Below are 26,322 nucleotides of genomic sequence, written 5' to 3' on the forward strand. Positions count from 1 at the left end.
AAGTGCTTTCGAAAGTTACACCTAAGGTCTTTGGGTGACTGATGGTCAGTAGCGCAATCCCATCGACGCGAACGTCGCGCCACCTGTTCCTTTCACGTCGTAGACAGACTACCCGTGGACTTGCTCGGAGATAGTAACCGTTCGCGCCAGGTGAGAAAAGCCAGAAAGACTGGGAAAAAACCTATTTCGTCTATTGGGGGGCTGGGTCTGTTGCCATCATTATCGTGCGGTGCTGGCGTAGCAAATGACGGTAAATCCTTCTGGGGTGGGTAAGCGAGCTTTTATATGTATCACATAGCGGCATTCCTTGTTTAATTATACAAGGTTTTGAGGTTTCATTCCTAAATTGAGAATACGCTTACCGATCACTTTGATAATTTGCGGTTGAACATTTTAGGGCAAGGGGAAAGGATAAGCCTTCTATGTACTGGGGTAGTGCGCTATGCCGATGATGGCCCAACCGAAGATTCGAGCTAAAATGGGGGAAGCAGAACGGTTTCCAACGTGTCCACTACTGGCGAAGGAATGGTATAGGGACTAATCCCGCTTATTATACCTGTCTTGGTGTAAGGCTCGCCATCATAGACGGCGTCTAAAGAAAATGAACTAACTCTTGGAGTGTTCGGGAGAAAAGTACTCCGGGTGATTTATGGTCCTGTCCCTTATGCCGAGGGCGATAATCGACGGAGGTATAATGATGAACTGTATGAGCTTTACGCAAATATGAGGAAAGGGCAGCGAATAAAAACCCAAACGATTTGCTGACTAGGTGATGTTATGCGGAAGAGAGGGGTGACCTCTACTGAGTTGAGATACTGAACCTCCCTTGGTGCTCTCAATTGGCGTCAGTTATCGCGGAACAGGAATAGCTTGCGTGATTTGTCACGAAACGATCAAAATCTCTTAGGCGGTTAAGCGCCAAATAATGATGGTGATGATTGTCATGAACTCGATACTCCACGGGCAGAACAAAGTCTAGCACGCCTGTCAGTAGTAATATTTATATCGTTATTTGAACCTGGGAATAGTATAGTAGGCCGCCATACTATCTCTATACTATGGTTATGCTATGAGAAAGAATAAAGAAGTTCTAACGGTCCACAAAGTAGTCCTATCGAAACCATTTGGTAGTAGTGGAAGTAGTAAATCATCTATTGAGTTGAAGATAGCACGTGGGCGAAGAACTGATCTCGCTTGGTGGTCGCAACCAGAGCATGTGTCGTTGAGAAAGATTGACTTGCTTATTTGGTAACGATGCGACTAAAACTGCTGAGGCGATTCAACAAAAATTAATGATGATGATATCCAGCACCAGTGTAGTATGCCTCTCAAAGAAAAAACAACCCATATTAGGACACAATATAAAATAAAGTTAATTTCCTTTTAATTGAAATAAAATTTATAATTCTCAGAATTTCTGATCGGAATTAATAATTTATAATACCTTTTCAGTAATATTTGCTTATTTATTTAGTAAATTATAAACACATTTGTATCACATTTTAATAGACTCATAATTTGGGGAATATTACTGTTATGGCATAATGATCACTAAAATCAATTAAAGCATCGGTTTCATACCAAGAAAATTTCGTCAAATAGCAAAATGTCATTAGCCCAATATTGTTCCATATATAGAAAACTAATTAATCACAATCATAGTAAACGTCAATTAGAAGACATTCAGTGATGTAAAATAAATACAAAACGCATATAAAATACATATATGTAAATTATAAAGCAACCAAGAAAAGATTAGCGTATGTTAGCTATAGGTACGAAGACACATGAGTCATTCTATTACTGCAATGAAGCATAGTCGGAAACCTAAAATTTTTGATGAGCTAATGATAAATTATGTTTAAAGCGCAATACAGGAAAAACTTATAGGGTCACATAGAAACAAGTAAGGAAGGCTAAGTTCGGGTGTAAACGAACATTACATACCGAGCTGAGAGCTTTGGAGACAAATGAAAGGGAAAATCACCATGTAGGAAAATGAACCAAGGGTAACCCTGGAATGTGTTTGTATGACATGGGTATCACACGGAAGGTATTAAAGAGTATTTTAAAAGGGAGTAGCCCATATTTCTATAGGTAGACGCCTTTTCGAGAAATCGACATAAAGGTGGACCAGGCGTGACTCTAGAATGTATTTGTACGACATGGGTATCAGGAGGGAATGGGCCTTAGTTGTATATGTGAAGTTGTTTTCCAGATATCGACCAAAGTGTGGACCAGGGTGACCCAGAACATCATCTGTCGGATACCGCTAATTTAATTATATATGTAATAGCACGAAAAGTATTCCTGCCAAGATTCCATTTGATTTCGCCCTGCAGAACTTTTTCATTTTCTTCTACTTAATACGGTATGTGTCACACCCATTTTACAAAGTTTTTTCTACAGTTATATTTTGCGTCAAAAAACCAATCCAATCACCATGCTTCATCCCTTTTTTCGTAGTTGGTATAGAATTATGGCATTTTTTCATTTTTCTAAATTTTCGATAACAATTGCTTTGGTTTTATCGGCCTATTGATAAAGGATTCGAGGTTCGAAACGAGCTCAAGGCCAGAACAATAATTTTTTGTAATGATTATTCTTTTTTTTTTAATTTTTCTATAACTGTTAAGTTATATTTTGTTTTTGGAATAGTAAATAGAAAATTTTTCAGACAACCTGCCATAGTTGCGCAGATAGATCCCTTTCGAAGGGTGCTAAGCCTTCATGAGCAGTATGCTTTAGGCACATATCGTATGAATTTTTAAATTTTCTCGACCCGTGCGCCACCTGGCGGATTTTTTCCCCTTCTGTTGCATTGCGGTGGTGACCTCGGCTACATGTAAGGTTTCAAAATTCAAGCTCAATGAGAAGTTACTTAAAAATCAATCGCAAGATTTCACATGCTCTAATGGACTATATATGTACATATCTCGATCCCTGCCTCATTAAGTTTTTTTATTCTGAATATTTGCAGGTTCCGCGATTATCGTGAAGTCACCTAAAAACCGATCTCATTATTCCAAATCGCATATGAGCTTTTCAGTTATCTCGACTTATGCGCCATCTAGCGCAATTTTGGTAAAAGTTATATGCATGCATGAAATATGCATGATGTATCAATGATCGTATGTTTGTAAAAATACACATTTCTGAATTTCGTCTGCCCATATATAATTTAGACTCTTTCTTTATTGTCTTGAAAAATTGATTCGTATTTACGAAATGTATGCGCTTGAAGCAACCCTTTTTTTCGGAAAGAGCTCCAGGATATAAATAACTGATGGGAAACTTGCAACAATAAGCTTTGAATATATCAAAGGCTAATTACGACCGCCGACCGTTTGGCCCCAGGATGTCTTACAGTTATTGAACTGTTATGAAGGACGTATTTAGGATGGAGGATTTCGACCAAAACGGCAAGAATTGTATGTAAATTAATGGTCCATATAATTCAAGTTGATGGCTTCAAGTTGCGTCATATCTCATAAAATCATTGTAATTAAATATGTAGAACAATTCCTATTGATCAATGCAGGGAAAGTTCTTTCGTACGTATGAAGCATACGTGTGGATGTATACATGCTTTTGTAGTGCTTTTGTGTGCATTCGGCATTGATACAACTATATGCATACAGAAGTAGTATAAAGGGAGTAATAGAGTGCTACGATCCCTGTGCTACTTGGCGAAATTTTGTTTCTTGCATGTTAAATTGTCATCGTGTTCTAAAGTATGTTCCAAGTCTCAATGCTCTAGTTGCGCGGGAGGATACTTAAAAATATTTTGAAAGATTCCCCAATTTTGCACTCAAACTCGCAGACAAATATGAAACGAAACGAGTGTAAAGGATGTAAAAGCAACAAATAGCAATTTAAGATTAACTGTACTATATTCATAAAGGGAAATGTAGAAAATTTAATATATATACCAGCTTGTGCAACCCGCATAGAATCTGTCTTAATGAATTACCTATTTATTTAATTTTTTAGGTTAAAAAAGTGGTTCTTCATTTAAAAGAGCTGGACTCTCGAGTTTTTTCTCTAAGTGTTTTTTCTCAAGTAAAAAGGTTTTATTCTTTTAACAGCATAAGGTCTTTAAGTAGATTCACCACAAACATTTAAATATCATAATTAAAGCTGCGTCATAAAAGCGCAAGCTCATTCATCTACCAAGTTCGTTTCTTAAGTCTTTTGTAAATCAATCGATCAATTTCTTCAAGACAGTAACTCTTAACTTCCGCAGTTAATAACACATCAAATTTATCAAGCAACATACAACCGCACATGTGTACATATGTATCTGCCAAAACTACGTACTTATCACTTCACTTGATGTGATAAATTTACTTTATTTCGAAGTGCACAAAACAGACCGAAAACTAAACGCTTGCATGAATATGTAGATTTCGTGGCTCGTAATTGGCAAATTCAATTTGCATGCATTAATGCCAAAGTGTTCGAATAGAATCACATCAAAATCAATAGAAACTCATTCATCAGCAGCCATGGCATGCGAAAATTTGATGCTGTTTTGCGAGCTGTCAGCACTAAATTACTTCCTACAAACATGGCTAATGTAATTGAATGTTAACGAACAAAAAATAAAATCTTAAAAAAAAAGAGTATTATTCATAATTTTGCGCGCTTTATTTGCTTTATTTTATCTGGGCACACCCCTCAAATACTCTCGGAGCGCTCATAATTTAGGCATACGATATGAGTACGGCATATGTGAAAAATATGAGCCTCAGAAAGGGGATCAGATAAGAGTCCTTTGTGATTTTAGTAAGTATTTCGCGCAAAACTGCCTACTTGGTATGCCCCGGTTGGTATGTCGAGCCAGTCTTTTTTAATTACGGCTGACGTCGGTGTGCTTTACACTTATGCATTTCCTTCGAAATTCCTGTTTACCAACCAATATTGAAGGCATGCTTCCCCATTTTTAATGTCATGCGTTCAAAATTCGCTCTGATCTAGACAATATAATCCCTTATATTAAGCTGTTGTTGTTGTTGTTGTAGCGATAAGGTTGCTCCCCGAAGGCTTTGGGGAGTGTTATCGATGTAATGGTCCTTTGCCGGATACAGATCCGGTACGCTCCGGTACCACAGCACGATTAAGGTGCTAGCCCGACCATCTCGGCAACGATTTATGTGACCGCATTAAACCTTCAGGCCATCCCCTCCCTCCCCACCCCCAAGTTCCATGAGGAGCTTGGGGTCGCCAGAGCCTCGTCTGTGAGTGAAACAGGATTCGCCGCGGATAGGTGAGGTTGACAATTGGATTTGGAGAAGCTATATATTGCGCTGGCAACCTGAAGGGTTGCGCTACACAGCCCCTTGAATCTGGTATTTTAGTCGCCTCTTACGACAGGCATAACTACCGCGGGAATATTCTGACCCCCTAACCCGCTGGGTTCCTTATATTAAGTTCGTGAATGACTCTGAAATGATTCATATAAGAAAGAAATTATGAGCTATTTCTGAGACTATTAGGAGTCATATCGAACTCTTATTTAGGTTCATATAATGTGTGAAATTTAGCTCATTTAAGCCGACCATAGCAAGAAGGGAATTTCATTCATTCGGGACTCAAAAATGAGCTCATTATGAGCATAAACGATCCGAATAAAGACTCTTTTCTGACTCTTTTTTGACTCCAAAGGTTTGCTGGGTATTAATTTAATTGAATTTTCATACGCACTTGCCAAAAACTTAAAAAAAAAATTTTAAATTAAAAAAAAGAGAACAAAACTGTGCGTAGCAAAAACACAGGTGCTGTGCAAAGAATTGAAAGTCAACTTCGTATATATTTGAAGTCTTGTGCACATTAAGATTTAATTAGAAATAATAAATAAATACGCAATTTTTTGGTTTTTTCGCTCAAATTCACGAATTGACTTCTACAAACCACCAAATGGTCTTAAACCACGCGTTACCTGTGCGTAAATTTGGCTATTGTTCTAAACTATGAAATATTCATCCGCATGAGTGTATATATTCATATGAACGTATATAAGTAGTTTTTCATGCCATGTGTATTGCAACATACTTCTGCGCAATTAAATTTAATTACTCAATTAGCCCACAACGCCATGAGTCAGATTAAGTATACGCCATGGATATTTGATTGAGAGTAAGTATCGGTTGAATTTTTGAATCGTTTCGCATTGTGTTACGATAGTAAACGAAATTTTAGGAAATTTTAGGAAAATTTCATTTGGATTTCAAAAGACGAATCCAGGTACAATCCCAAACATCAGACTACCGATATATTGATGTTTTAACTTTTTTGTTTTTGTATTCAATAATTGAATGTACCTAAATTTAATTTTTTTCTTGTCACACTTATGCTGCTACAATCACAAAAATTTTATAGGCTGTCTTGTTTTGATTTCAAAGTCAAAACGCATTTCGAGTATTTTCTATTAGCAATATAGGAGTATTACATATATGTAGTAGGCAATATCTTATATAAATGTTGGTTCTGATTGGAACCAGTTAAGGGTTGTCACACTGGGGTTCAAGTTCAGATTACGATAAGAAGACTCAATATATTAAAATATGAATTTTAACCTTTGCGCGACAGTTAACCAGTTCCAAAGAGGACTAGGATTTATTTACGATATAGTCTACTATACTATATTACTTAGAAAACAAAAAATTAATTATATTTTTTTGTGTCTACCTAGAGAATTCCTAGCTTTGACCCCTGATCCAAACTCATCAGTCCAACCAAACCTCTTATACCAAACTTCATGTGTATTATTTTTGTCCATGATCCAAGGGACGAAGACTAGAAAATTTGATAAATTGATTTATAAGAACCACCCAAATGTATATACAGAAACCTTGATGATCATTTGTCAAGTGATCTCTTTAGGCCAGGTGCTGAAGGGAGTTGTGGGCGCGGATTCTATTAAGATAGAAAAAACCATTAAGCTCATAGAGGTAATCATACCATCTTTGTTAGTACGAGAACCGAGGCAATTGTCAGAGTAAGAAATCATCCCTCTAATGGTTAAAGGGGTTTCAAAATATAGAAATAAAAAACTTGAAATTACTTGATCGGACACAAATATATGTGACCCGGTCTATGAAAAGGTGGCTTATGACAAAAAAAAAAACCAGCTGTTAACAGCTGTTTCTCGCAATTTCTTTTTTTTTGAGTCATAAGCCACCTTTTCATAGACCGGGTCACATATAAAAAAACCAGCTGTTAACAGCTGTTTCTCGCAATTTCTTTTTTTTTTGAGTCATAAGCCACCTTTTCATAGACCGGGTCACATATATTGCCGATTTCTGCATCGCTGACACGATATACCCTGCCTTGTGAATGACGAAAGCCATGCTCTTTTCATTGACTCAGATTGGCTCATATAAGCGACCAACTCAGAAGACCGGGACAATTGCTTATTTGCTCAAACTTGAAAATCTATTAAAGTTTATCTATTTTTCAGCTCAAATTGTTCAGAAGCTCAAAATGTTGAGCAGAATTTGATGATACATCAGAAAATAGCGAGTCTCGAGTGAGTATCGCGCTACACGAGTTGTTCGGTATCCGGGTATCTAGAGCTCTAGCATTCTGATCATACTCATTTAGAGTTGGGTCGTTTCGTTCTGAACTTGTTCAATTGAACGGGTCTCTCAACTGAACAAGTGAACTAGATCTTCGATTTCTGTTCATTTTGTTCTCTAGGTCATTTGTTCGTTTAGTTCGTTTTACTTAATGTTATTCTTTCTCTCTTCTCGTTCGCGAACATTGTAAATTCATAAATACATACGCAGAAATTCACAGTGAGCACGAATGTCGATGATGCCACTTACACTAAAGATATGTGTGGCACTGCTACAAAAAGATATGTGTGGCAACAAAGAATTCTGTAAAAATGCTTTGACAACACTTGTGTTCTACAGTTATAAATTACAAGATACAGTTATGTTGAAAAATTTTCTTTTAAATGTTTATAATAAACATAAAATTAAAATATATTTCATGGCTGCAAAAAGAAAGCGTTCTGAGATTTTGTTGTTGGCGAAGACGGGAAAAGTGGAAAGTGCATTTATTGTAAATCTACATATCGCATTTCAGGAGGCTCACAAAGTAATCTGGCTCGGCATTTAAAGATAAAGCACCCAACAATTAATATAGTGCCCGTTCGTCAAGAAATATCATCGTTGAATCCTGAGCAGGCAGCGTCAAGTTCTGCGATGATATCTATTACTGGCCAACAAATAATTACTAATTTTATTCACCGGACACCTCCAACTCGCAAAGTAGAGTTAATTGACCGTCAGGTTGTTAAAATGGTAGCGAAAGGCAATCATGCTCTTAGCATTGTAGAAGAGCCCCAGTTCAAGAACTTAGTTGAAATGATCGCTCATTGCCCAGGATACAAGCTACCTACGCGCAAAAGCTTATCAAATTAAATTTTGTGAAACGTTTATAATGAGCTAAAGGCGAAATTACAAACCGAGGTGCGTTTGGCAAATGCTGTTTGCTTGAGCACAGATGCATGGACGTCGAGAGCAAATCAAAGTTATATTGCAGTAACCGCACATTTTGTAGAGACAGAGCAGGGTTTATTAAAATCACATATTATAGCTTGTATCGAATGTATGGAACGCCATACCAGTGACAACCTATGTGCGACATTAAAAAAAATTATGTATGAATGGGAAATTTCCAACAAAATTACTGCTGTTGTATCGGATAACGCGCCAAACTTTATTGCAGCGCTAAAATTAGGAGGCTGGCGTTCAGTCCCATGTTTCGCGCACACTTTAAACTTAATAGTTCAAAAAGCGTTGCTGGAAATAGACAATATTAAAACAAAGCCAAAGGCTATTGTAGAGTTTTTCCATCGCAGCACTAGTGGTTTACAGAAACTAAAGGAAACGCAAAAGCAGCTAAACTTGGCCGAATTAAAGTTGAAGATTGATGTGCAGACTCGATGGAATTCCACGTATGAGATCTTTGACCGTCTATTAAAGATTATAGATGCTTTAGCCGTAGTTCTGCCTCGCACTAAACCTGATTTATGTATGACTCAGCAGGATTGGGATGCCATAGAAGAAATAATACCTGTATTGAAACCATTTTATGAAGTGACTGTAGAGTTGTCTGGTGAGCAGAACGTTACTCTTTCAAAGGTTGTCTAGACGCAATGTGTGTAATTATGCTTATATTTTATGAGTGTTTTTTTTATTTACAGGTCCATATAATTTGTAAAATTCTTAAGAAATTGATAGCAGCGGTAGTTTCCACATCAGAAGTAGTACGTGGTGTCTTAAGAGTATTACAATCAGAGATGCTGACACGTTTTTCCAAAATAGAAACTAACTTTTCATATGCAGAGAGTACAATACTCGACCCTCTATTCAAGAGACATGGTATTAAGAATGAGGATGTATACAAAAAAGCATAAGACGACTTTAAGAAAAAATTTGCATCAATGCAACAAACAGAAAGCACCACGGTTCAAGAAGTTGGAATATTTCAGCAGAACGTGGGCACTGTTCAACCGGGCCAGAGCATTTGGGACGAGTACGACTCTGCATTTGCTTTGATAACTTCTTCGACGAATAAAACCGTAGCAGCAACACGAGAACTTGATAAGTATTTAAACGAAGAATATATTAGTAGAAGAAATGATCCATTGAAGTGGTGGTGTGAGCGGAAAAAGATATATCCCCGCTTATATATCTTTGCTATGAAACGACTGTGTGTAGTTGCAACTTCTGTACCATGCCAGAGAATTTTTTCAGTCGCTGGTAAAATTATTAACGACAGAAGAACCCTTTTATTACCTGAAAAATTGTCACAACTAACTTTTTTACATAATAATATGTAAGCGATTTCATCTACGTTTATGTTTAATTTCCTTTGTATTTTAGTCCGGTCAAATTAGATATTCGAAACTGTATACATTAATGAAAAACATCTTTTGTAAGAAACTAATTATTACATTTATTAAACTTGAAAATTTCATACTTACAATTTGTGTCTGTACTCTTTCAATATCATGGATTTATACATATATATATTAACTTATTATTATATTATTAACTTATTTATTCATAACACATTTAAATATACCTACACAAAGCATTGCTGCATACACACCCCACTCTATACTTGCTGGCTTTTTTCGCGGGTGCGAACAGCAGTGAACAAATTTGCTTGAAAAAAAAGAACAGATGAACAAAAAGAACAACTTGTTCGTTCATCAGAAAAAGAACAAAAGATGCGAATCTCTGAAATGAACGAAAAAGCACAACTCTATACTCATTAAAACATGTCGCTTACGGTGATAGAGAAAAATTTAGTGGAAGCGAAATGAGAAGAGTTTTGTAGTTAGATTATTTTGACAAAAGCAGAAGTGGATATTACATACAGAAATGAGCAATAAATAAGCTGCTATTCGAGAAGGCTGTTCTTGAAAAGTCAAGACCTTGAGAGAAAGAAGCGAATGACTATAAAAGCACCGCAAGTTGAGGAAAATCATTCACTGAATTTTAACACGCTATTAGTGAAGAGTAATCTTATTTGAGTTATTTATTAGACAGTTACATACATGGTATTTTGAAGAGGATGGTTTCAAAAAACTAGTCGTGGACAGTGGCGATGTTGCACTCATCGGTAGAGGGTCCAGTGTTGGCTAAATTTATATCAAAATTGTTTCTTATAATGTAGCGAATTTACGCAGTAATCTTAAGTTTAATAACTTTTTTACGTATATTTATTCTTTCGATGTTTTCTTTTTGTTTGACACACATGTACACAGTTTCGGAGGACAAATCAAGATTTTCTCACCTTTTTAAGGAATACGTTTTACATTGGGTAGATGCTGCTAAGACACATAAAGCTGGTAGCGCTAGTGGTGGATGTCTATTTTGTTACAAAAGGTGTTTAGAATATTTTTACAAAATACAGTTTCTTGCGTTTCTGATTGTGGTGTACTTTCTCTCAATCTCCATGAGAATACATGGTTTATCCCCCAACCCCTGAATTGTAACAAGTGGCGTGATGATTTTAAACGTTTGGAAAATTTACTACTTAACCAGAATCCGACCTCGTTTTGTATTCTTGGTGATTTAAGCGTGACGCATTAACTTAGTCTCTGGGATGTCTGGGGGTTTCGGAGAGCAGAAAATCAAAAGACGTGGTCATTGATGCAAAAAGTAAAAGAGTTCTGGGTTTAGTCGAAGATGTTGGCGGGGTTATCTTAAATGGAAGGCTAGCTGGTAATGTGGCTGGTGAATTTACGTTTTGCGGTGTTGTTGGTAGTTCGGTTATAGATTGCGCCATATGCTCTTTCGATCTTCTTTCGGCAGTTAAACATTTTTTAGTGGATAAAAAAGAATTTTCAGATAATATGCCGCTTTGCATTCATTTCGAGGTTTCCGTGAATGAAAGTAATACTCTCGTAAACGTATGTCCCGCGAAGATAGCGTGGAAGCAGATGCATGTGCAAAGGTATCCCAGACTTATCAGCTCAATGCCCATGTGTGATTTTGCTAATACTGCTGATGAAATTGACGTTATGGTATATACTTTGACAAATAAAATAAAAACTGCTGCAGCAGATTGTTGCAAGAAATCCAACTTTATTCCGGAGCAGGTGTGGTTTGACAGCCAATGCGCGCAAAAAGATGTTGAAACACTTAGATGAACTTAGGTCAAGTGGTACTGAAGAGGCTCGTGGGTTATATATTGCACTACGTTCTAGTTATTTCAAGCTCTGCGCTAAGAAAAAGTTAGAACATAAATGTAAGGAAATTGACTTATGACATACTGTCAGAAATTCGGGAAACTGGTGGACGATTGCCAACTCGTTAAAAAATCGTCCTCTCATTGTTACTGGCAATTTGGCGGTGAACGATTTTTACAACTATTTTAAGATTCTGCTGTCGGATACAAATGAAGTTCCTTGCATGCACTGGGTGTTGCCTTCGGCGATCGACCACTTTCTCGATGCTTCTTTTGAGCCCCGTGAGCTGCAGCTGGTTGTAAAAGGTTTAAAAGACAACAAGGCTCCCGGTCAAGATCGTATCTGTTATGAGTTTTACAAGTACGCACCAGAGTGTCTCTTAACTGAGCTTCTTTCTTTGTTTAACATAATATTTTTAGAGGGGCAAATTCCTCAATCATTTCGGTACTCTATCATAGTTGCCCTTTTCAAAAAGAGTGACCCCGATCTTCCATCCAATTACAGGGGGCTATCACTGCTTGATTCAATATACAAAATTTTCGCTGGTTTGCTTCTGAGACGCATCAATGCTTGGCTTGATTGTAACAATATAATTTCTGAATTCCAGGCGGGTTTCCGTAAAGGCTATTCTACAATGGACAATTTGTAACTGGTATAGTTGGCGGCCACCGTAGTGTGATGGTAGCGTGCTCCGCCTACCACAACGTATGCCCTGGGTTTACACCCCGAGCAAAGCAACATCAAAATTTTATAAATAAGGTTTTTCAATTCGAAGAAAATTTTTCTAAGCGGAGTCGCCCCCCGGTAGTGTTTGGCAAGCGCTCCGGGTGTATTTCTGCCATGAAAAGCTCTCATTGAAAACTCATCTGCCTTGCAGATGCCGTTCGGAGTCGGCATAAAACATGTAAGGTCCCGTCCGGTCAATTTTTAGGGAAAAATCAAGAGAAGCACGACGCAAATTGGAAGGGAAGCTCGGCCTTAGATCTCTTCTGAGGTTATCGTGCCTTAAATTTATTTATTTTTTTTTTAGTTCAATTAAACTTTGGTGCGAAGAAGAAAACTTTCGCCTTTTTTGTTGATTTGTCATGTGCCTTTGACACAGTTCCACGGAATATAAAATAAATAAATGTAAGGCGCGATAACCTCCGAAGAGATCTAAGGCCGAGCTTCTCTTCCAATTTGCGTCGTGCTCCTCTTGATTTTTCTCTACAAATTGGCCGGACGGGACCTACATGTTTTATGCCGACTCCGAACGGCATCTGCAAGGCAGATGAGTTTTCACTGAGAGCTTTTCATGGCAGAAATACAATCGGAGCGCTTGCCAGACACTGCCGAGGGGCGACCCCGCTTGGAAAAATTTCTTCTAATTGAAAAATCTTATTTCTAAAATTTTGATGTTGCTTTGCCCGGGAGTTGAACCCAGGGCATACGGTGTGATAGGCGGAGCACGCTACCATCACACCACGGTGGTCGCCGGAATATGCTTTTCTATAAGCTAGCACAGCTCGACCTCTCCAGGCACATTATAGAGGTGTTGCGCTCCATTTATGAGGAAACAGCCAGTCAGGTATCGATGGATGGAGTGCTTTCAGATCCGTTTATTGTTAATGAAGGCGTACGGTAAGGTTGTTTGCTGAGTCCAGCTCTGTTCTAATTATACATCAACGATTTAAGTGGCAGTCTCTCCGGCGGTGTAAAGGTTGCTGACACAGCAGTAAAAGTAATTATGTACGCCGACGATATCGTTCTTTTAGCTGACTCTGCCAATGTCTTACAGAAAATGATAAATGAACTTTATTTGTATAGTACGTAGGTAGGTTGAACTGGCCGGTCCATGAGGACCTCACATAGACTGATTGAGTCCGTAGTGTTACCAGAAGTTTGTTTTAACGACCAAACTGAAAATCCCCTTTCAAAAACCAGGACCTATGTTATAAAATAACTCCGTCCTCTTGGCAAATACTAGAAGCTTCCTAGGACTTCAGCCACTTGCTGCTTCTAGATCTGACAGCTGTATTACTCCTAATATCTGGAGTCTTAGCCTGACAAGTGCAGGGCACGAGCACAGAACGTGCTCGATCGTTTCCTCCTCCAACCCGCACTTCCTACATCTGATATCACTGACCAACCTAGCTGAGGTTAAAATAGCGATAAATGCTACCTGGTCAAAATACATAAATAACCCGCGCATTTGAAAGATGAAAAATTTCGAAGCAGCATGTAGGTCCACTATGTTTTATGGTGCTTGATAAGTTTGAATGCGTAGAGAAACTTCTTCGCTTCTTCCCTGCAAAAATCGTTGGATCATGTGGTCCACTGAAGTACTTACCATTATACTCCACTGTAATGCAGCAATGGACCAACTCATGTTTCTACACGAACATATTTTAAGCCGATCATTGCTCGTTTTTAACGATTGTAATCACTACACGATGTTTATTGGACTGTGGGTACTCCATGGATTACTCTGATGTAATGCGGAGCTGGAGTATATGGTCCAGTCCTAGGACATCGCAATGTTAATTGGACCATATTTTTTGTATGAATTGGGGTTAGTTTTGGAGCACTCGCTTGGCCCATAGCGAGTTCTCCATACATGCATGCATGGGGTACTCGCGATTTTTGCAGGATTTTTAAAAAAGTTAATTTTTTTACCAGCTAATACACCAAACTACATGTTATACCTTGAATCAGGTTTATCGTCGCTATTCAGTCACATCTTACGCATTCACATGCTTTATATTGCGCGCTGTTTAAGTATGGCAGCAAATAGACTGCCCCGAGTTGTAGCAGAGGAGACAGTGAGAAAAGGATCGTACTAGGTCAAAAAGTGGGGAAACGTTTATGAAAGAGTCGACATGGTGCCCCTGTCTGACTTTTCTTCCGCATCGCTTAATATGAGCATACCAATTTTACTAGAGAAATTAATTCAAAAAGAGTTTGCAGACTATGCCGATAGTTCTTTTCAGTCGTTACATGATCTTTACTCTGACTTGCTCCCTATGTACTCTACCTACTTTAATGATGAGTATTCTGCATACGCCATAAGTTTGATTTTCCGAGCAAGGGGTGGCTTGCTAAATCTTAATGCTCGCTGTTTTAAAAATGTTTTTTCCAAAAACTGTTCTATGTGCAATTTATGTGTAGCTGAAGACACCCATTACTTCATTGGGATATGCCCTATATACAAAGACATACGGTTGAATTGTTTTTGTGAGAAAGTTTTAGATCTGCAGAAGGTGGTAAATATCCTTAAGGGTTATAACTATAGTTCACTCTTTGTTTATATAAGAAATTGCCTTAAGTATAGAGAACTTATTGTAAACGAATTTTCATAAATGAGTTGTTTAGTTATAAGTGATATTAAGACGCACAACATTTATTGTTATTGTCTGGAGTCTTTATTTATTTTTATATATTTATAGTTTAATTCATTTTGCTTTACTTTTGTAATTACTAGTTGAAAGAAAATAAATAAATCACTACTACTACTTCTACTACTATTCGACAGTTTCGGGATTCGAGCCATAACAGAAGCTGAAAAATAATTAAGAGTTTCCTAAAATTCGCTACAATACGATATATTGCTCTCTTACTTTCTTATTTTCAGTGCGCGTGTAGCACGGCAATCAATGCGGCTGTTAACACCCATATAAATATTGCCGGCAACAAACTTCCCTTACGCCAATTGGTTGGTGGGATACCGAAGATATAATGTGTTTTCATACCAAATTTTTTTTTCACAGCAAAACAAAATCAATAATAAATAATAATATAAATAAATTTTGTAGTTTTTCTATGACCACTCAAGGGTTAAATTTATCAATCACAGGCAGCGACTATCTCAGAAGAACCAACGACTGAACCTGTTTAAACGCAATCAAAGAATAAGATCTAAGAGATTGTACTTACGGCGATAGTTCTGTGCTAATTCGGAACTAGTGCAATTTGCTGCAAGTATTTTTGGCTGAGTATACACCGTGAAGTTAAATCAGTAATTAGTGATACAATATTCTGGTTTGAACCAGAGCTAAAATGACAAATAAGTGCTAGTTCGATAGTTAGTCTTTAGTAATAAAATCTACAGTTTAACATATATTTGAAAAATAGGCTGTCTACAAAAAACTGCTACCATCTTTAAGGAATTTCAACTATGAGCATGCCCTCCTTCTCTATTGTTTTGCACTGGTTCGGAACTAATGAAAGCCTAAATAATATCGAGCTAAAAGCAAGAAAAGTAGTACCAAGAAAAGAATTAGAACTAAACTATAAATTGTTGCACTAGTTCGGAACTCTTGAACTAGTGCCAAGATACAAACTAGTTCTAAAGTGAAAATTTGTGTCTGGTTCGGAAATATAGAAAAGAGAATGTAACGTGGACAATTTCCTTCGCGTAGGCCATCGCCATGTTAAATTCGCCAGTTGAAAGCATGTAAAAGAGATATTATGTGCGAACTAGTAATTGTTCCGTATATACCAGAAGCGCACCAGTTTTTAACTAGAGTTTTTCACTTCAGGACATCTATTTCATTACATTATACATTTTCATGATTTCTATGACAACAACACGGGCTACCTCTATAGCAGCGAATTTTGACTTTTCACTTAAAGTTTAAGAGTAGAAAAAAGAAGACACCCCTTCCATTACCAAATGCTTTTGGGACCTCACACCAATTTCTTCTTTATTTATTTTATTTTAGTCATAATTATTATTTAAAATGTTTAACCTTTTTAAGCAATTCATAAAATTGCCTTTTCAACTTTCAATTTCTATAACATTGACCTCTTTTGCGCTTAACTATTATTTCGCATTTATTATTATACACACATAAATCATAAATTTGTTAACTACTTATACAAAACCTAAGCGCTCCAGTTAAACTCCCTTTTATACATTTGTCTTATGTATTTAGCATTTACTGCCACCGCCTCCATTGTGTGCGGAGTTTTGGTATAATTGCCCACCTGGGGCGTTTGTTATGTGACGCCTGATGTGTATAACAATAACATGTTTTACTTTTAAGCATATGTATATATATAGGCATGTGTGTTCAAATATATAAATAACAAGTAAGAAAATCTAAGCTTGGGTGAAACCGGACATTACATACCCAGCTGTACACTTGAAACGCTGTTGTGGGCGTGGTCTTTAACCGATATTGATTATCTTCACTCAGTCTATATAATTTGAATTTCAATGTAATATCTTTAACGGATTTTGATATACGGCTTGTCAAACTTCAAAATGTTCTTCTTCTAAATATGGGTGGTGCCACGCCTATATTCCAACATTTTTTGGAATTTATGTTTTGCGTCAAAAAACCAATACACCTACCAAATTTTATTAGATTACCGGTATTCGTTTTTGAATAATCCAATTTTTCCATTTTTCAAAATTTTAGATATTGAAAAAGTGGGCGTGATTATTGTCCGATTTCGCTCATTTTCAATACTGTAGCGAATGTTAGTAACTTCGACGCGTCACTGTGCTGCTAGTAGATAAATGCACAACAACAGCAAATTAAGCAACCACACACATGTGCATGTAAACATCAAAGTAAGCAGCCACATATACATGCAAAGGGTAGCTAATAGTCATCACCTAAGAGCTGAAGTTATTACTCACACACACACACGCATATAATTAGAAGACACAAGTAAATACTTCTTTACTTACTTAATTGGCGCTTAACCGTCTAAACGGTTATGGCCGTCCAACAAGGCGCGCCAGTCGCTCCTTCGCTCCGCCAACCGGCGCCAATTGGTCACACCAAGGGAGTTTAAATCGTTTTCCACCTGGTCCTTCCAACGGAGTGGGCGCCGCCCTCTACCTCTGCTTCCATAGGCGGGTTCTGATAGAAACACTTTCTTGGCCGGAGCATCATCTTTCATTCGCATAGCATGGCCTAGCCAGCGCAGCCGCTGCGTTTTAATTCGCTGGACTATGTTGATGTCTGCGTATAGCTCATCATTAAATCTTCTTCGGTACTCGCCATCGCCAACGCGTAGAGGTCCATAAATCTTTCGAAGAACTTTTCTCTCGAACACTCCCAAAGCCGCTTCCTCTGCTGTCATGGTCCATGTTCTGCCCCATATAGCAGGACGGGTACGATAAGTGACTTGTAAAGTATGATTTTCGTTCGCCGAGAGAGGACTTTACTTTTCAATTGTCTACCTAGTGCAAAGTAGCATTTATTGGCAAGATTGATTCTTCGCTGGTTTTCAGTGCTGATGTTGTTGCTAGTGTTGATGCTGGTTCCCAAATAAACGAAGTCTTTTACTATTTCGAAATTATGGCTGCCAACAGTAGCGTGGTTGCCAAGACGCATATGCGCTGACTCTTTGCTCGATGATAGCAGGTACTCCGTTTTGTCCCCATTCACCGCCAAACCCATCAAAAGCAGCGCAAGCTGAGGAATAATCAATCAGTTTGATTTAAACACGCTATTAGTGAAGTAGGCGGTAATTGTAATTGTGAAGTACTACTGCCACAGTAGAGTTGTAAATAAAGAACATTTTGCCATACTGAATATTGGAGTTATTTATTCGACAGTTCAGCGATACAAACGTTAACAGAAGATACGTAATAATCAGAAATTCCCAAAATTCGTAACAAAACCATTCTATTCTTGGCCCAGATCAGAGAATTGCAAAAATCACAATTTTCTCTTATTTAATCAAACACTAAAACTTGCATTCACATTCAATCATGCGAATAAACTCATAATTGAATAAACTCAGCATCTGTCTTTACTAGATTGCGTTAGCATGATTGCGATCGAATGACCGAACAGGTTTTGCATACGATTGTATTGATCAAACGAAGGCAAGCGGAGAATAAAATCAAAGCACGAGAATTAGTATCGTTTAGTTCGGCCAACAAACAGAATCGTAAGCAAGGTTTATATGTAGCTTGTCGCCGTGACGTAAGGGCAGAGAGGAGGCATGGAGTTTTCGTATTCGCTTTTCATTCCGATAAATGTAATCGCTGTTGAGGCAAAGGAGCAAACGCCTGAATTGATTATATTCACGCATGCAATAAGTTGGTTGATTTTAAATCAATGTCGATTATGTTCGTTTAAGCAAGCTGGATCATTGAACACGATCATGTTGCCGAATGTAATCGAACGTTGTTGTGTTCGATTTTTGCTGTTCTCTGGTCCAGATATGCCCGCATACCAAATTTGGTGAAGATATCTCAATATTAGCTCAAGTTATCGTGTTAACGGGTGGACAGACGGACGGACATGGCTTAAACCAATCTTTGTCGTTACTGCTGCTTTTGATATATGAAAGTCTATATCTATATCGATTCCTTTACACTTGTTCAACCAACCGTTATTCAATCAAAGTTATAATACCCTGCGTACAAGTACAGCTGGGTATAACTAGGTAAATTCACTATATACGAGGGTGCTTTTATATTTTGCAGAAACATATGTTTTGTTATCTTTGCTTTAATTTTCAATTACTTATTTATTATCTTTTGTACAACCATGCAGCACATATACATGTACATGTACCCCACTTCCGTTTCTTCTATTAGTTTTCAATTTTATTTTAATGCGAATACAATTTTTACATGCTAAATTAAATTTAATTTTCTTTGATGTAAGCAGCAACCGTCGCATGGTAGTCAATGTACTCTATCCAAGTACCACCACCATGAATGAATGCATGACTAAATATATGAATGAGCGCAAATGTTGTTTGTACATTTCAATTGTGTTTATCTATTGTTTGTTATATTACTGTAATTTATTACTTAACCAAATTAACATTTAATTAATTATTTTATCTTATTTCATGTTGGTAGCTTGTTTGTCTTATCGCAGCTCTCGTTTATGAACTGGTTTAGTTGAAAAGTCGAAGTTTAAGGTGAGGCCGTAAATTGGGTTATGAATAAAGATTTATGTTTAGCGGTTGTCTAGTTTATGTTGCTACTAAAAATGATGCTAAATATTATGCGCTACTAAATTTGAATAAATTAGTGGCATGACAGGTCAATTGGCTAAAGTTTGTCGCTTAAGTCTTTTAATTAATAAGAAGACAGTAAGCAAAGGCTATGCACGTATCTACTATTTAATGAGCATACATTTATGGCGGTTCTAATAAATTGTCTTGTAAAATATCATTTCGGTTATCTTAAATTGATGTTTAAGTTGTTATATACAATTTTATTCTACAGCAGTCAATTTTTTGTGCTTGGATGGTATGAATTACAGGTAATATGCTAAAATTGATTGCTTTGGAATGAAAGTGGAATAGAATGGTAAAATCAATCTCAAACACTTTTAGCTAATTCACAATTTATTTTTTGACGTTAAAGGAGAAGTTCTCTTATACTTTAATATATGTATATATGCAAAATCACTACTATCGCGATTCTGATTTTTATGAAATTTGATATATGAATAGTCAGAGTTTTTGTGGAGTCTTATCTATTGCGATGGTCCTTTCCCCTCCACTCGATTACGACGACGTCAAAACAGCAAAAACCTGGTCTTTGTAGCCATCTTTCGCCGGATTGACGGTGGATGTGCTCTTTTAGCATTAGCTTGCATGTAGAGAGGTGCATATTCAAGCGTTCTTGGCCGGAAAGAATCTGACTGGTTGTACCCTGCCGAGCGAGTTGATCTGCAAGAGAGTTTCCCACGATGTCTCTATGTTCAGGGACCCATGTGAGGTGTACACGGTTTTGTTGTGCCATCTCTTGAAGAGATCGGCAACAGTTTAGTGTTAGTTCAGAATTAAACGAGTAGGAGCCAAGAGATTTTATGGCAGTTTGGATGTCGCTGAAAATTAAGATTTTTTTGCCGACGTGGTGTGTCCTATCCTAACTGAGGCTTCCATGATGGCTGAAACTTCTGCCTGGATGGCTGAAATGCTGGAGTGATCGGGTAGTCTGAAGTAGAGCTAGAGGTCAAGCTCTCTTGAATATACTCTACCTCCAACTCTACCGTTTAGCTTAGAGCCGTCAGTGTATATGCAACAGCATTTTGTCAACAACAAGGCACCTATCCGACTCCGTCCAGGCATCCCTACTGGGAATGTTTATCATAAAATATGGTGCAGAAGCATGTTTTGTGACAAAATCCAATGAGGTGACCCTGGAAGTGTTCGAAAGAAAAGTTCTGCGAAAGATTTTCGGACCTCTACGCGTTGGCGACAATGAGTACCTAAACTCATTAGGTGTTACTAGTTAGCATAGCGTAGAAGCCACCGGCGTAACCAATTAATTAACTAAGATCGTCCTTTGCCGGATATTGATCCGGTACGTTTTGGACAATAGCACCAATAAGGTACTAGCCCGACCATCTTAGGAAGGATTTGATATGACACATTGAATCTCCTAATTCATCTATCCATTATTCTTCCTCTTTCTTACTTACATAGGTGTTGCTAGTGACGAAGTTTTTGCAAAGTTGCCACCTCGCCCACTTGAATTTCCTTGTACTAATGTATATGGATTTTCTTTTCCGAATACTGCTTGAAGTTTTTCCCAATATATATGTAGCTTTTCTAAAACTCTATACACGTCGGCTGCCATGGTGTAGTGGTAGGGTACTCCGCAAATGAAATAGCCAGAAGAAAACCGAGTGATCACGAGAACGCACTGTAAAAATGTGGCCAAGATCGGACGCCCGTAGGACACACACCAACTCATATATTTTTTGTATAAGAATAGTTCCGCCCCATGCACCAAACAGAAGAACTGCAACAACAATTCCTTACTGCGGAAAGCCTAACATTGATCGGTTACAGTTGATCAGCGGAAAAAACGATGGAAGAGGTAAAGAGATATAAAAATGGTTGGAATCGTACTACAGGAATTTGAACAGCATAGTTAGAGCTAATCAACCGCTGAGTAGCGGTAAGGTACGACGAACATAGTTCAAGGCGCACCCGGGCGACATAAATAGATGGTACATAGTGCAGTAGCACGGCAGCAGCAACTGATCAGGAGTATCAAGGTGAATACAGGCGAGTGCTTACCAAAGTGCCCTCCAGCTGCATGGAATGTCTTAAGAGTTGCAACGAGAAGTAATGAATTGAAGCTTAATACTTGAACAATAAGAATAAAAGCTTGCAGTAAGTACTTCTCTTATCCAAATAGGTATTTCAGCATATTTTCAATTACTTTAGTTTGTTGATCCCTCAACTCAATTTGTGTGTAGACTTACTTTGAAGGTTAATTAAAACATGTTAAAATAATGAAATTCAGCATAGTAGGGAGTAAAACATTGTTCTGCATTTATTTGTTTGTTACAAATTAAATTCACACAACAACACACAAATCGCCCTACGAGTAATATAACATATTCAACCGTAACAAATTTTTGTTTGCCAACTACATTAGTTTTATCAGCAAACAATTATCAAAAACTTTTTAACTTTTCATTTCAGCTACTCTGCACTTCCGAATGCATGACTACCTCGTAATGTTGTTTGTTCAAGAAAATAAATCAAAAGCAATTATAACTAACACGCGTATTGTAGCACTTTACAATTGGCAATTTTTCACACCAATTAACATTGAATTATAATAATTTGTCGATTTCAATGTCATCAAATATTAGATAGGAGAATGAAAGAAAAAGTAAAACAATGCAAAATATGTACATTGTACATACTTATGTACATAAAAAACTCATAAATATACAATCGAGTTCGTGCCTTAAGTCTATTGTTTTGATTGATTTGCGTTTGAAGCCACGCACGCTTTTTCCTATGAGGGTAGATAGCTCAAAAAATAATTGTAGTTTTGCTATGAATGGTAAAAACGCATAAAAATGTTTAAAATTTAAATAAGTAAGAAAAAAAAACAGAACAAACCAAACTTTTGTAAGTTAGGTTGAAATAGTTGATCCGAAACGTTCATATACTAAGTATGCCGACGCTTAGATCACAATGCGGTCCGTTGAGAACTATTTCCTATTTATTTGAAATGTCCATATCTAAGTTAGTTCTCAGACAAACCAATCAATTGGTGAATGATAAGAGCTGATGACGTTTCTTTTTAAATTAGTATTTTTGCGTAAATAGAGCTAATTACAGACTATAATAAAACAATACGCTTCCAATATATTTAGAGTTTGCAGCTCATTTTTGCGTCCTCTACAATAGAAAGCACCCTTATCTCCATTCTCTAACGCACGTGCTTGTAAAAAGTTTAAAACAGACTTTGCGTATACCTTCTTCAGGCCAAACCATATGTTCTATAGCTGCCTTTATAATGTACCCCTGTGTTGGGGTACCTACATCAAGGTAGTACTGAAGTAGAGACTCGTCTGAGAAAATAATAACCATGCAGTAAATTAAGAGCCATCACCCTATTATGTAGGAAGAGCTGGAAACAGATGGTAGGAAAAGAATGGAAAGTAAATGGAAATGAAAGGAACAGAAGGGAAATCAAAGGAAAGCAAATGAAATGAAAGGAAAGGAAAGCAAATGAAATGAAAGGAAAGGAAAGAAAAGGAAAGGAAAGGAAAGGAGGTGAAAGGAAAGGAACGGAAAGGAAAGGAGATGAAAGGAAAGGAAATGAAAGCAAAGCAAAGGGAAAGAAAGGACAGAAGGTTGGTTATACGTGTGTTATCGACGGGCTATTGAATTATTAATAAACTGTTATACATTTTCTATCAATAAACAATTTAATTAATTATAAGTTATATAAAAAGTAAATAAAAAATTTTCGATTTTTTATGGATATGTTATCCAAAAGTACAAGAGAAGCTCGGCCTAAGATCTCTTCGGAGGTTATCGCGCCTTACATTCATTTTCTTTTATCCAAAAGTTAACTATTTGCTATCGAAAAGCTGTATTTAATATCGATCCTTAACGAAAAGTCACCGAAACCTTATCGGAATGTGACCAGTTCGTAATCGGCGTGTTGTCAGTTTACTCATGACGACTAATAGGTTTGTTATTAAAGGTGTATTGAAATATATACAGATACAAATTCAATATAAAATGGATGAACACATGTTTAATTGATTTTTTATTGAAGCTTTATCGGTATCTCTTTATCGATTTCATATTGAAATTATATTGGTATCTGTCTAGTAATAACCCGATAAGAAATCCATAAGAGGCCGAACACTTGGCGCTAACAGGCCAATAACAAACTAATAACTCGTTATCAGTTCTTACCGTTATGAAGCCGACCAAGTTCTCAAAAATTTTGAAATTATTTTTTCTTGTAAAGTTACCTTTCTTTTGGTTTAACTTGAATCCCTGGACGGGCTGCGGTTAATTAAAAACACTACGTTTTCTAGATGTTTGCTTGCATTTTTTAAATCGAACTTCATGAGTAGTTGGCACCAACGCCTTGTTTTCAGAGGCCGATGCTCAGAGGTCGGCTTAAATGCAAGAATCGGACGATACTGACGCCGATACATATTAATCGAACGGACTCTATTAGTAGTCTGTGCTACTAATTTTCATGTGGGCATTACTTTCGACTTTAAACTTTAAATAAGTGGCAGCCCTCTTAAAAAAATAGATAGAAAAAAACGATAGTTACAAAAAAATCTATAATTTGCTGAAATAAATCAATATATAATTAGAACATGTGATAATAATTGCTTAAGACTTGAAGCACCACCAAACTCTTCAAAAATCAAGCTGTCACCTCAAAGCTCCGTTAAATCAAAAGCCATGACTCTGAAAGTGCTGCACACTTGTATGACCAATGGTTAAAAAAAAAACACCAAAAAATATTTAATCATAAGTGCCATAATAACGCGGGCCACGAATTTCTGTTTTTACTCTGCGCCTTTTCATTTTAAATTTTTATTTTAACCACATCACGTTTTTTGTCTCGGCTATTTCGGCAATTTTTTTTTCCGAAGCATAACAACCATTGACACCACTTGCGAAGTGGTATGTCTACTGTCAAGTACCAAAGGAGATGCGTTGTTCGATATTGATGATGCTGCGCTTTTTTTTTTTCTAAAAACATTGCCTGCGCCAGTGTATGTACCTGCCCTCAACTCACAGTCACAGCCGGCATATTGGAGGTTGGCTTCGCCATGTCTCATATATTGTTGTGAATTTTTCTTGTAGTCTTTCATATGTATGAAAAACGTGACTTACCACTCGTGCGTTAAAGTGTCAAGTTGAAGGCCCTTTTTGTTTGTTAAGACAAAATGCTTTGCAAGCTTATCGATGCTTTTGTAGACGGTCAGCACTTCATCAGTTGGAATAATAAGCATCATATTGTATTGGACAGGTACTTGGCATTATAGGAACCTATATTTACTTAAGATGTCGGTGTGTAGTAGACGAAACTCTCTGTTCTTTTTCTGTGTTCATATATATAAATATTTATTTAAATTATTCATAAGTAAGCCTCCTAGAACCGCAAGCTGATATATGTTTTTATTTATTATTATTGCCTATTAAAAAAATGTCTCTACATATTTTTAGCACGTCTAGTTGACTTAAATCTTTTACAAAATAAGTGATGCCTAACTAAATAAAGTGTACGTTTAATGTCGAAACGGTCTAAAAAGTCTGGAATCGTCTAAAACAAAAACAGACCCTCACTTTATCTATCCACTGATAAGCAAGGCTACTGATGTTGTTTTTGTTATAGCGATAAATAAACTCCCCGAAGGTTTTGGGGCGTGTTATCGCTGTTGATGGTTCTTTTATGTTCCACTTACAAACACCTTTAAGGTACAAGCCCGACAAAACAGGATTTTCCACGGGTAGGTGAGGTTGACAATTGGTTTGGAGAAGCTATATATTGCGCTGGCAACCACTTGAGAGGGTTGCGCTGCACAACTCCTTGAATCAATTCGGTATTTTAGTCGCCTCTTACGACAGGCATATCTACCGCGGCTATATTCTAAGCCCCCTAACCAGCTGGGGTGCTCATAGTGATTGCTTCTGCGAGAACGAGGACTCAAACGCCATCTGCACAAGCAATGGCTTTGACGGGTTTCGTATTGAATCGCCTAAGCAGCTGGTTAATGGCTAGTGCACATAGTAGTGTTATATATAACAAAGTCGATCTGCTGGAAGATTATTATGTTTTTTTACAGCCTCCCGCCACAGGGCATGGTTTTTTAGGAACAAGTGGGTGTCTGGGTTATTTGTTGGAAGACTTTTGTCCTATATAGTAACCTAAGTAAAAACCTACCAATTGAAGTACCCATTTTAAGCCACATCTCAAATTGGTTTCACAGGCTTAAGGGCTCGCCTATGCTTTATTCGATTTGGCCGCATGTAGACGAGCTGTCTTGACTTAAGCGGCTGGCCATATGAATATTGTTTCGTTCCATATTTGGTTGGTTCGCTAGGCTTAAGATTGGATACGCCACATAAAAATGCTTTCAAAAGCAAACGATTTTTGAAGGACTTTAACTTAAGTACATATGGCTGGAATGTTCGCAGACTTTTTAATAGAGGCACCTATCGCCGGCTGGCTGGTGCTTTTGCTGAGGAAAAGGCTGGAGTTAGCATTATAGTACACAAAATACATAAAATGACGACGCATTTCGGGAAAAACAGCAGGGCCTTGCGATATCTACCAACCCAAACACGATGTATGTTTTTTTGGTAAGAAAGAGACTTCGCTATCAAATGTATCTCTCCACGAA

Source organism: Eurosta solidaginis, chromosome 2 (genome assembly GCF_040869045.1).
Source record: "Eurosta solidaginis isolate ZX-2024a chromosome 2, ASM4086904v1, whole genome shotgun sequence".
NCBI classification, from domain to species: domain Eukaryota; kingdom Metazoa; phylum Arthropoda; class Insecta; order Diptera; family Tephritidae; genus Eurosta; species Eurosta solidaginis.